This window comes from Geospiza fortis, unplaced genomic scaffold (assembly GCF_000277835.1).
Source record: "Geospiza fortis unplaced genomic scaffold, GeoFor_1.0 scaffold53, whole genome shotgun sequence".
Classification (NCBI taxonomy): Eukaryota; Metazoa; Chordata; class Aves; order Passeriformes; family Thraupidae; genus Geospiza; species Geospiza fortis.
The window spans coordinates 9,193,974-9,204,717 of NW_005054305.1; the positions used below are offsets into that span (position 1 = coordinate 9,193,974).

At 35.0% G+C, this 10,744-nt stretch overlaps 1 protein-coding gene across 5 annotated transcripts in view; it reads right to left on the reverse strand.

The window, feature by feature from the left end:
• ST18 (ST18 C2H2C-type zinc finger transcription factor) overlaps positions 1-10,456 on the reverse strand; it is a 100,483-nt gene extending 90,027 nt beyond the window's left edge. Inside the window, exon 1 of one of the 5 annotated variants that reach the window (XM_031066581.1) lies at positions 10,344-10,456. The gene's annotated coding sequence lies outside the window, so the exon portion shown is untranslated. Of the gene's footprint in view, positions 1-5,367; positions 6,960-10,343 lie in introns of those variants that run through there. The other 4 variants (XM_031066584.1, XM_031066583.1, XM_031066585.1 and 1 more) reach the window with 4 other exon arrangements.
• Positions 10,457-10,744: the final 288 nt, after the last annotated feature.

Consider the following 10,744-nt stretch of genomic DNA (forward strand, 5'->3'; position numbering starts at 1 on the left):
AAGAAAGAACTGTCCAGCACAAAATAGTTTGGCTACACACGGTGATGGACACAAAAAACTTCTCACAGACCAAAAGCCCAACCATTTGGAACTGTGGCTAACCACCAGTCAGTGGTATGCTAATATAAATAAAGTCATTTGTTTCTAAAGGGTTATGGCAAAGAATGTTAGCCATTCATGTTATGCCTTATTGGATGTAGCCCTCTAAATCAAAATGCTCTTTTGAGCTTCACAGGAAAAAGCTAAATATATTGTAGGTGCCTCTCTGTGAAATTCAGTAAACAAATTAAAAAAAAAATGGAATAATGTTTGTTAAAACATTTCAAATGGAAATGTAATGAGAATTGTATAAAAAAGAAAAATTAAGGCCAAGGTTAAATACATTTAATTCACCTGTGGCAACCAAACTGAACAATATTTGTTCTTTTAGTTTAAACTTGGAACCCAGATCCCAGAGGTGCTAGGAGAGAGCTTTAATCCCTAGAAAAAAATTCAAATTCCCAAAGTGTGTGATGAAAACCAGTATAATCCTTCCTGAAGTGAGAAGCAAAATAGAAAATAGTTTTTTTTCCCCTATTAAAACAAGAGCAGTCAACATGATCTTTATTCTTTTAATGTTTTACAGGTCTGACTTTCGGCAGATGACCTCTCTTGTTTGTCCCTACATGTTTTCCAAAATATAAAAGTGAAATAGAGTCCCAAGGGCACTGTACTTGAAAGGTTATGAGAGTTAGAGAATTTTAACCATGCCTGCCAAATCAGCAGATGGCTTGTGATTATAATTATATGCATCAATAAAACGAATAATCTTTACAAAATTTGAATTTCTACTAAAGTAAGGGATTTAGTAAGCAGATGCAACAGAATGCATTTTCTTTAACCCTTTTTGTAGACAGTACTGTTTATCACAAAAATAATGGCAAGGTTCTCCATAGATTAGCTTGGACATACACTTGAGCAATAAATATATGTTTCTTTTGACCAAGTGTCAATGCTATTTAGTGTGATTTATGTGTTCAGTTGCACTCTGTTCACTAAATGTTGAATGCTTATGTATAGGATGATTCCCATCAGGCACATGCTTCAAAATGGTCTTTAATTTTATAAAATGTTAGAGATGCAATGAAAATGTCATGTGCACTCATTCTCTCCATTTTTGTTGCAGTGCTTGTTCTTTCTGTTTAGGATTTGGTGACTTTCCATGCCTCTTACGGAGTCTGAGTTAACCACATTATCAGTGAAGAAAATACTTTTTCCCCAAATGTGGGATATTTAAGAAAGGTGTTTTGTGTGTGTGTGCGTGGTTTGGTTGGTTGTTTGTTTGTTTTTTCAATTAGAGAAAATATTTTTTTCAATCAGAGAGAAGAAAATATTTTAATAGAAAAAAAGATCACTACTGAGGTTTTCTATGACCGTCGACTTTACTTTCAAACTTACTTTTGTAACAAGATCATGTGCATTAGATTGTGTCAAACCTCTGCCCCAAGGAGGAGAAAATCACACAGCAGAAAAAATTAAACAAAACAAAACAAAACAAAACCCTAAGCCAAATTTATTTCTGGACTGCCCCATAAAAATTCTATTTGAAGACATGATATGCACATCCTTTAATTCTTCTAATATAGTATGAAGAAAAAATTGAGCAATACGTACATTTTCAAAAAAGCCCCTATTTGGCACACTGTAGCTGTCTACCTACAGTATTTTAACATTTATTTCATTCAAGCATTTAAATGAGAGCTTTAATTTCAGGAAGTTATATATGTTTCTCTTTTTAGGTCCCCGTGTATCTCTGATGTGAAGAGTGCAAAACAATATTTTTATGCTCATTAAAAAGTGGATTTTTACTTCAGAAATGACAGCGCCATTACTCTGTACCATGTAAATCCTTCTTAACATAAGGATTATTGACCTGATAGTCCATAACAGTGCCTTTGGAGCCATTACTACTTTTCTGTGCCAATCCAGATGCTGTACATGTGCTTCAACTTGGGGGCAGGAGGGACAGTGAAAGTGTCAAAATTTCTCTTGTGATTTAGGGAACTGACCTAGTGACTCCACTGCTGAAAAAAGAAGACCACTGTTTAGAAGAAATTAGGATCTCCAGTCCTCATTTGAACCAATGTTTTAGAAGAGTTCTAAAGCATATTTTTAAATTTAAAGCCCAACAGATCAAAGTTCAGATACATGCCTTTAAATTAAAATCTAGCTCTTTTTCACTAAAATTCCTTAATGAAGGGAAAAGTTCAAATACGAAACCAAACCTGAAATATGTGCTAGCAAATGTTATTTGAATCTCTTAAGCAAATCAATAAACCCCTCATCTTCAAAACGCTTTCACACCTGCTTTACTGTATTAAAGTGAGCCATGGACCTCACCTCAGTGGAATCACTCACGTGTATGAATGTTTTTGTCAGTGTTCACCCACCCAAGAAGGCAAACCCTTATCGTTCTAAAGTAACTTTTGATGTTGGGTTACCACCTTTTCTTGAGTCAAAAATCTGTTCTTTAGAAAGGCAAGAGTAGCTAGTATCATTAAAAGTCCTCCATAAACATAAAACACAGCAATTCTCCTCTACTTCAAAGAAATTTGATGCAAGGTCTAAAAAAAATTAAGAGGAAATTTTTTTTTTATTATTAATTAAACAGCATCTCTAACCTTAAGTACTTCAAGATAATTAAAATCCAGAAATCCACTGACTTAGTTTATGTAGTTTTTAATAATCCATAACTATGCGCACAATAACTATAAAGTGACCCGATCCCAGGTATTTATGGACGCTTCCAAAATCAATCCGTTCAATAAAAGACTTTGGTCTAGATTCTCTATATATATTTGTGGATATAGTAGAATATAAAGTTTATTCTGCATGTTATCTTCTATATTTTATTTTGGAGGGACAGCATCAGGCCTTTATGAGGATTGTCAGTGACTTTGGAGATACTTGCTTGTCAGTAATATCAGATATTTTGGGATTAGTGGCTTGAAAAACTATAAACATGCAAAAAGACTGAATTAGAATTGTTCAAATCAACTGCATAATACCATAAAGTTTTTCAGATCCACATGCACAGCTCATACTCTGGCACTGCGCTCTAAGATAAAGGTAGAGGCCTCATACTGGATTGTAAAGTCCAAAAAGTCGAGTGAAAAGTGGTTTCTAAAAATCTGGAGTGTTTCATAGTTTTATCAGGGAGATCAGATGAATGACATTAATAATCACAAATCAAGTTTTCTTTGTCTTTTCTCTTAGGTGTAGTAAAGAAATGACAAAGATGAGGAAAAAAATTAAGCTGTGAAAAACTACTGAAACTTACTGAGGCTTAACCTGTCAGATTACAGAGTGCAACTGTCTGATTACAGCAGCATGATCTCTGTAACGCTGCTGCATGTGCATTACCCCTATGAAACCATTCTTTGCTTTTAACAGTATAAATAGCTGAACTTATTAGTGAGGTGAATGCTGAAATATGAAATACTCTTTACTCTTGTTGGTGTAAGTATGTAAAAAGGATACATGACTGTGTCACAGGGGTATGTTAATTTTTAAAAGCTGTGGGGATGCACTTGAACATCAAATATCTTGGAATATTTTCTATTAAAATAAACTGAAACTTAATATCAGTTAGCATATTTTAAAGCAAAAGTATTGCAAGACTGAAGCTTGCTAAATCTCTGTTGATCTAGGTTTGAATTACAGGAATTAGAAAGCTTGCTTTCTGATGCCTGAATATCTCATATTTGCTGAGGTAACACAAGGAAAGCATTGCTGAGATGTACACAACTTTTAAAAATATGGAAAATAAAATGGAATACACAAATTTACTTCAGTTTAGTTACTTTCTCATTATATTTTCTAAGCTGGAATTATTGGGAAACACAAAAGCAGATATAACTGCAGATATACCTAATATATAGGTGAATATAGTTTTTTGCATATGTGAACTTTTCTAATAAGTATGCGCACATGTATTTGTATATATTCATATGCTCATTCCCCTTTGCAAGGAATCATCAACTGTTTGTATTAGGATCTCACATCTTATCTTAGTGTCTGGAAGCTGTGGTGATAATTCTATTGCCCATGCAGTAAAAAGGATGTTCCTGGGTAAGCGACATATCATAACGAACTGACTTCTGTGACCTGTGAAGAGTTTTAATTAAGTGAGCAGGTTATCCTGATATATCTAAATACACATATATTGACAAGCTGTTTTTCCTAAATTAAATAAGTCTCCCAAAGCAAAGCAAAGAAAAGCAAAGCAAAACAACTTTAAAAAAACCAACAAAACCAAAACAAACAAAACAAAGAACTAAAGCCCCAAAACCCAACAAAAGATCAATAGTAATGCAGACTGATATCTAAATACCACTTCTTTAACTGTCTGTATTTGATAAACACTTCTTAAAACATATGGTTTGCAGTGGTTTTGCAGGGAGGAGAGAAGAAGCATTACTTAATGCACACAGGCATCTTGCAATAAGATCATGTTGTTTTGAAGCTAACATCCCCTGAGCCTCCAAAGTGCAAAGCAGACAGAAACATTTTAGTAATGCAAACAAGACTTTCCGGCAACTTCCTGTTGCCATTTTTCAGCAAAATAAAGGGTCCTGAGGTACTACACTGAAACACTGCTAGAAAAGATTTTATCATTGGTTACACAGGCAGGCACCTGCTATTATAAGATATCAGCTGAATATTTTGCTGCTGTGCAAGGAAAATAAGTAATGACTGTGCAACTGTTAAACCGTAATCTTCAACTCTAATTTCAGCTCATGTAAAAAACAACACAGAGAAAGACATCCTGTAAAAATCTTTTCTAAAAATCCCAAAATTATAGTAGCAACTTCATTTACATCTGCATACTTGTAAAAACTGTACCAGGGATTTAGGGATGTAAGTAGCTTTCTAGTGGATTGAAATTTGCATTCATATATATATAATACAATTTCAGCAGATTTTTACAGAGAAGTAAAAAGAAACTTTCTGTCTGTAAAGTTCATCAGATGTAATGTACATCTGAGGCAATAATTACTGTGTGGCAGTTCCTACAAGTAATATTTAATTCATTAGACTATAATTGAAATACCCAGTTAACAAAACATACTGTTTTCACGTTACTTTCGGAATTCCAGAAACTTTTGTAAGCTGACAAATCAGACAGAAAAAAAGGAAACAAACAAACAAGAAACAAACCCAACCATGATTCCAGAGACATTTTTTTCTCCCCTTCATGAAGTGACAGAGGGGGGAAAAAAATCCCTTCATTATGACCTACTTGTCTAGAAACGGACTTTCAACCCCATGGTTAGGCTAAGATTTGCTCTACTTTCTCCCTAGGGCATAATTGTCAGACTGACTTACCGTGTGCCTTTTAGCCTTTGTTCTGCCTCTCACGCTGACATCAGGGAAGCAGTGATGTAGAATAAAGCAGGGGTGGGCTAGGTTAGTCCACTGTTTGTGTCGTTGTGTGGTGTGCAGGGACACTCTGTGATACTCTAGTGAGCTGCTAAGCTTTTTTTGTAGGCTTTGTGTCATTTACTTAACGACCAATCTCATTAGCTGCCAGGGTACAATGGGCTGATGCATTTTCTATGTACATACTCTACACAGTGACCCTCAAGGTTGCCGAAGGTCTATTTAATCAGTCAAAATGCTGAATATATTTGCAGTAAATCACCAAAAAAAAAAAAAAAAACCAGGACCACAGAGGTATCTCATGAGTGTTTACTCTTTCCTGGGAGTTATTTGCAGGTAATAAACTGATAGGAGTTGTAGGCAAAAGCAAGGGCAAAGAAGGGAAAAGGGCACTCACTGGGCTTGCATTGGTCACCTTTAATTTAGGGAACCTTGGGGGCCCTGCATATTGCTGTGTCTCTGCTTGTTAATTTCTCCATGCAGTTCATGCTTCAGTGTAATCATGTTATCACAATTAAACCCCTTTAAATAAGAAGAGCAGCACTAACAAAAAACCACAGCCTTTCGCACATTGGGGAGGGGATGTGTTTGTGTGTGTGTGTGTGTGATATTTATTTATTAACTTCCTTACTACAGGCAACCTCAGGGCTGGCATCTTTGCATTTCTAACCTCTCGTCAGTTACAAGGTAAAACCCTTTTAACTCTTATGAAAAATGAAATGCTGAAAAGCCCCATGAATCACGACAGCTGTCCATAAGTAACAGGGAGAGTTCTATTGTCCAACTTGTCCCTGGATAAAATGAATACTTTACAGCAGAGGCTGTTCAGCTTGGCTAAAGAGTATGGGGAGAAGGGGAGGAGGTCACTGGAGATTTCGCACACTAATTTAATCTGGGAAAAGGACAGGCACTGCATCTCACTTGAACAGACTGGCGGCAATCTGGGCTCCCACAGAACTATCTCCTTTTGCCTGTGCTCTATTTATTCCTTATCTCTGTTTACCAACCGCTAGGTCCCTTTCATTCACACCACGAGGCCGTTCTCCTACTATCAGTCAGCAGCTGACACTGTGGAAGAGCCTCAAAGGCAAAAAAAAAAAAGGGATCAAAACTAAACCAAAGCTGTATAAACAAAGCAACAGTAGAAGTAAATGCATAAATCCTAATTCTTAACCCAACCCACAGGGTGCGAACAGAACCTTTATAGTAAATCCAACAAACCCACCACAGTGAGCTATGGGCTACAGAGGAAATGGGAAAAGCCAAGCATCATTCATGAAATCACCATCTCAAGCAGAAACATTGAAAATAGGCATTGGAAGATATTTAGCTGGTTTCAGGATAACAGGTTCATCAGTTCTCTGTATTCCTCAGCAAGTAATGAGGCACAGGTTCACCTGTGTGCCTGGCATAAGATGAACAAGAGATTTTTTCACTTGACCATCTTACTGTTCAAAAGCCTTAGCTAAATTTGCACTCACTGCTTGAGATTTAGATTAAATTAGAGGCAATCACTTAAAAAAAATCTTTATCTGGAAATTGTGATAATTTGGAAAACTTTATAGCTAAAACTTGAATGTCAATTTATTATTTAAAAATTTGTCCAATTAATTTTGCCTTTAAAATGCTGGATTTTTAAATATCACCCTTTCTCATTTGTTAACTCAATTTTTTCACTCATACTCTGTGTTTTTAGTACTTTACATGAAACTCAAATGGGTGAAGACAAGAAAAAAAAAGATTAACCTTGTGACTCTAATAGAAAACTTGTGACTCTAATAGGAAAGTAAAGTAATAAACCTGCATTTGATGTTCTGGGTTTGGATTGTTATAGTGATTTAACTATGCATAAGTCTATTTTCTAATTTCAGTGGTCCCTTATTTTGGATTCTTAAATTGACTTAATAAGAGACAAACTGCAAATATTCATAGAAAGACACCGATATTGTTTCACTGAAACAACCTAACTTTTAAAACATACACAATCTGTAACTCTCAAAGTAGGGATGTTCCTTCTGGAAGAGGAGAGAGTTGAGAACTATTCTCAACTTTTTAAGACATAAAAACACCCATTAACTGTTAACAGTCAATATACTGTCAACTGTCTGATCAAGATAATTATAACAATTACAGAGAAAATCTTTCTCACTATCAAAGATGATCAACTGGACCTAATTTCAGTTTTGATTTTCACCTATGTGAATTATGAGCAATGAACTCTTTACTATTTGGATCCTTTTTTCCAAATGAATTAATGAATTAAATTTATCCTTTCACCAGCTGCTAGGCAGCAGATGGAACCATTTCTGAAGCCTTGTTGAATTCAATCCATAAAACTCATTTCCTAGGATTAGCAGTCCAAAGTTTCTTTTAATGTTTATATACCGCTTGGGATTTTGAATTTCATGATGTTAAACTTTCAATTTAACTATTTTTTTTTAATTTCATATCAAACAAATATGATCGTTTGGATTTCTATAGCTTTATAACCACACATTTCAGGTCACATAAGGACAAGAATTCATTTCAAAAGCAATCAAGTAATGCAAGATTGGGATCTGCATGGGGGTTTTTTCCCTTTGTTTTGTTTACATTACAGCACTACCATAGAAACCATTTGTGTTGTACTCTCAGATTAATTTAGACTGGTAAAGTTTATTGTCTGTAACTTTGACAAAAAACTTTGCATAAAAATTTAATCTTACTAAGCAATTTTTGAAAGTTACTGTGATGTGAGGGTGCATTTGCTATTCACAGAAAGATGACATGCTCCAGAGTTAAGTTTTTCATGTGCATCGTTTTTATAGGTGACTTCATTGTAAGGTGGGTGGTTTTTTTCTATTTCTGAAGGGGAAAATAAAAAGTAACAAATGGTGGCAGTTTTGTAAACACTTCAGTAAAGATGTTTTTCTGTGCAGTAGCAGGAAATACTAGTCAGCTGCAGTACCCTGGACAGCTCCTCTTCTTTCGTTTTCAGTTTTCTCACCTCTGCTAAACGCCCCTGTCACGAGAATCAGATCAGGGGGCTTGAACTGCAATTTCGTTCACAAAGACCCCTATTCATAGATCTCTAAAAAAATTAAGTTATAATTTAGCCAAAGTTTCTATTAGAAACCTACAAGAGAAAAAGAAAAACAAAAAGGCTCCCTCTCCCGCTCAGCTTTCAAAGACATATTATATTAAAAGTCTTAAGAATAAAATATTGTGATGTCAAAGTCTGCCTGTTATTCAACAAAGTAAATAAAACTTAAAAAAAAAAAAAGTGATCCGTTGTTGTATATAACAGTGATTTCCGCTAATTTGGCACAAGAAATCTATATTAATCTAATAATGCAGTAAGCCAAGAAGGCCACATAATAATAATTACCATTGAGTAATTGAATATTTAGAAGGAGGAGGAAAAAAGGAAGACTGGTAATCTTAGCCTGCAGGCATGAAAGTACTATAACACAAAGATGATATTTATAAGTAACAATAAAATGCTCCAAACTGGGAAGTTAAGAGGTAAAGCCTATTTTTAGAAATTCCTGATTCCAAATCTGTATTATTAGTTAGTCACCTTAGAGCAGAAATATATTATTGTCTCAGAGAAAGCTTTAATCAAAAATGCTGTAATTTTCCTTAAGAATTACAAAACCACTGACAGCCAAACCAAAGAAGACACATCTACACAATTAACTTAACTAATTTAATTGACAAAAGAGGTAGTAAATGGTCGTTTGAATCCCACAAAGATCCTTAACTAACAAAGTTCACCCCATACAGTTTTACAGTTTAAGGATAAAATCTGGGATTTGTGCTTTTATAATCTCTTAAATGAAAAATTCACAGCACCTTGCACAAGATTGTCTTGCTATTTACATATGAAGGAAGACAAACATCTGAACTAAGTGCTTTGTTAAAGACAAAAGAAAGTCAGAGAGAGAGAGAGAGCTATTGCTGATCAGAGTGTTAAACAGAATTTCTCTAGCATCAAATGCTATTTCATAAAAATTATCCTCCTGCAAAATGTTGTCCCAGAAGGTCCATTTCATTCTTCAACCTTGCCTGATATTACTGTCATTTAACTTTCTAAAGATTTTCCTGACACATACATTCATTCTGAAGTACAGTATTCGCTTTTTTAATCAGAAGCTCTCAATTCACTCTCTGAATCCCAAATAATTTAAAGGAAAGAAGTGCCATGCTTTGAAAGATTCTTTTCCCCTTTGAGTAAAGTTAATAAGCATATTGATCAACAATTTTCATTTCAAAAACATTACAGATGATTTCAAAGGGTTCTAAAACATCCTGAGAAAGCTTTCTGCTCTGTAATACAGAACTGCAAATGAACCTGCATCTATCGAACAGTTCCTACAAATACACTGGTCCCACTCTCCCTCTCCCACCTCATTTTTTTATTACTCTTTTTTAAAAAGCCAGTATTTAAGTTCAGTAACTTTTCAAAATGAGAGAAAAAGAGTCCTTGTGATCATTTCCCCAAATCAAATAGCTAGAGCTGCAAATTTGCACAATTGTAAAATGTATATGAACAAAGGCTTTACTGAGGCAGTATAAATGCAATTACACCATGACATTTTATTCAGAAAGCTGTCTCAAAGCAGTTACAAGTAGCTATTTTTTAATTGAGGCCCAAAATAGCATTTAAGATAATGACCAAGCACACATTGTGGAAGAAACAGCATTAGTGTCCTTAAAAAAAAAAAGAAAAGTTTGCAGAGAGCATTTTAAACATGGATGAAAACCCCTCAAACTTCTTAACACAAATCTCAAGATTTTAACATCAATAAATGGACAGGATTTTTTGCTTTTCACAAGCTTAGAGCACAAACAAACAAAAAAAAAAAAGACAGAAAGTTACTAACAGTACAAGTTGCTTAAACATCAATGGGTTCATAGTGTGAAAAAGTTGTTAAACTTACTTTATTTTTGTTTCCAAAACTTATATGTTTCTCCTCCCTTGTGTGCTGAACTGTGCACTAAAGCTGTGTCTTTGAAAGGTAGTTCCCATGATATGACATCCAGCGCCTTTGACTGCCTAGAGATAAGCACCTGCGTTTGTGTCCCCTCTTTACGTCACACCTCCCTATTCAAACCTTCTCAATATGATTCACATTTGCACATCAACAGCCTCATGCGCATACACAGATTTTTTTCGGCTCTGGGCCCAAAACTTTCACTTTAATTTTCATCACATGATTGCTGTGGCATATGTCCTTCCAAACCTCCCATATATCAGTCATCATGCAAATGAGATGGAATATCACTCCTCTGCAGCAGATGGCCAGGGATGATAACAATGGCTCAACAGAGGAGATTCAAT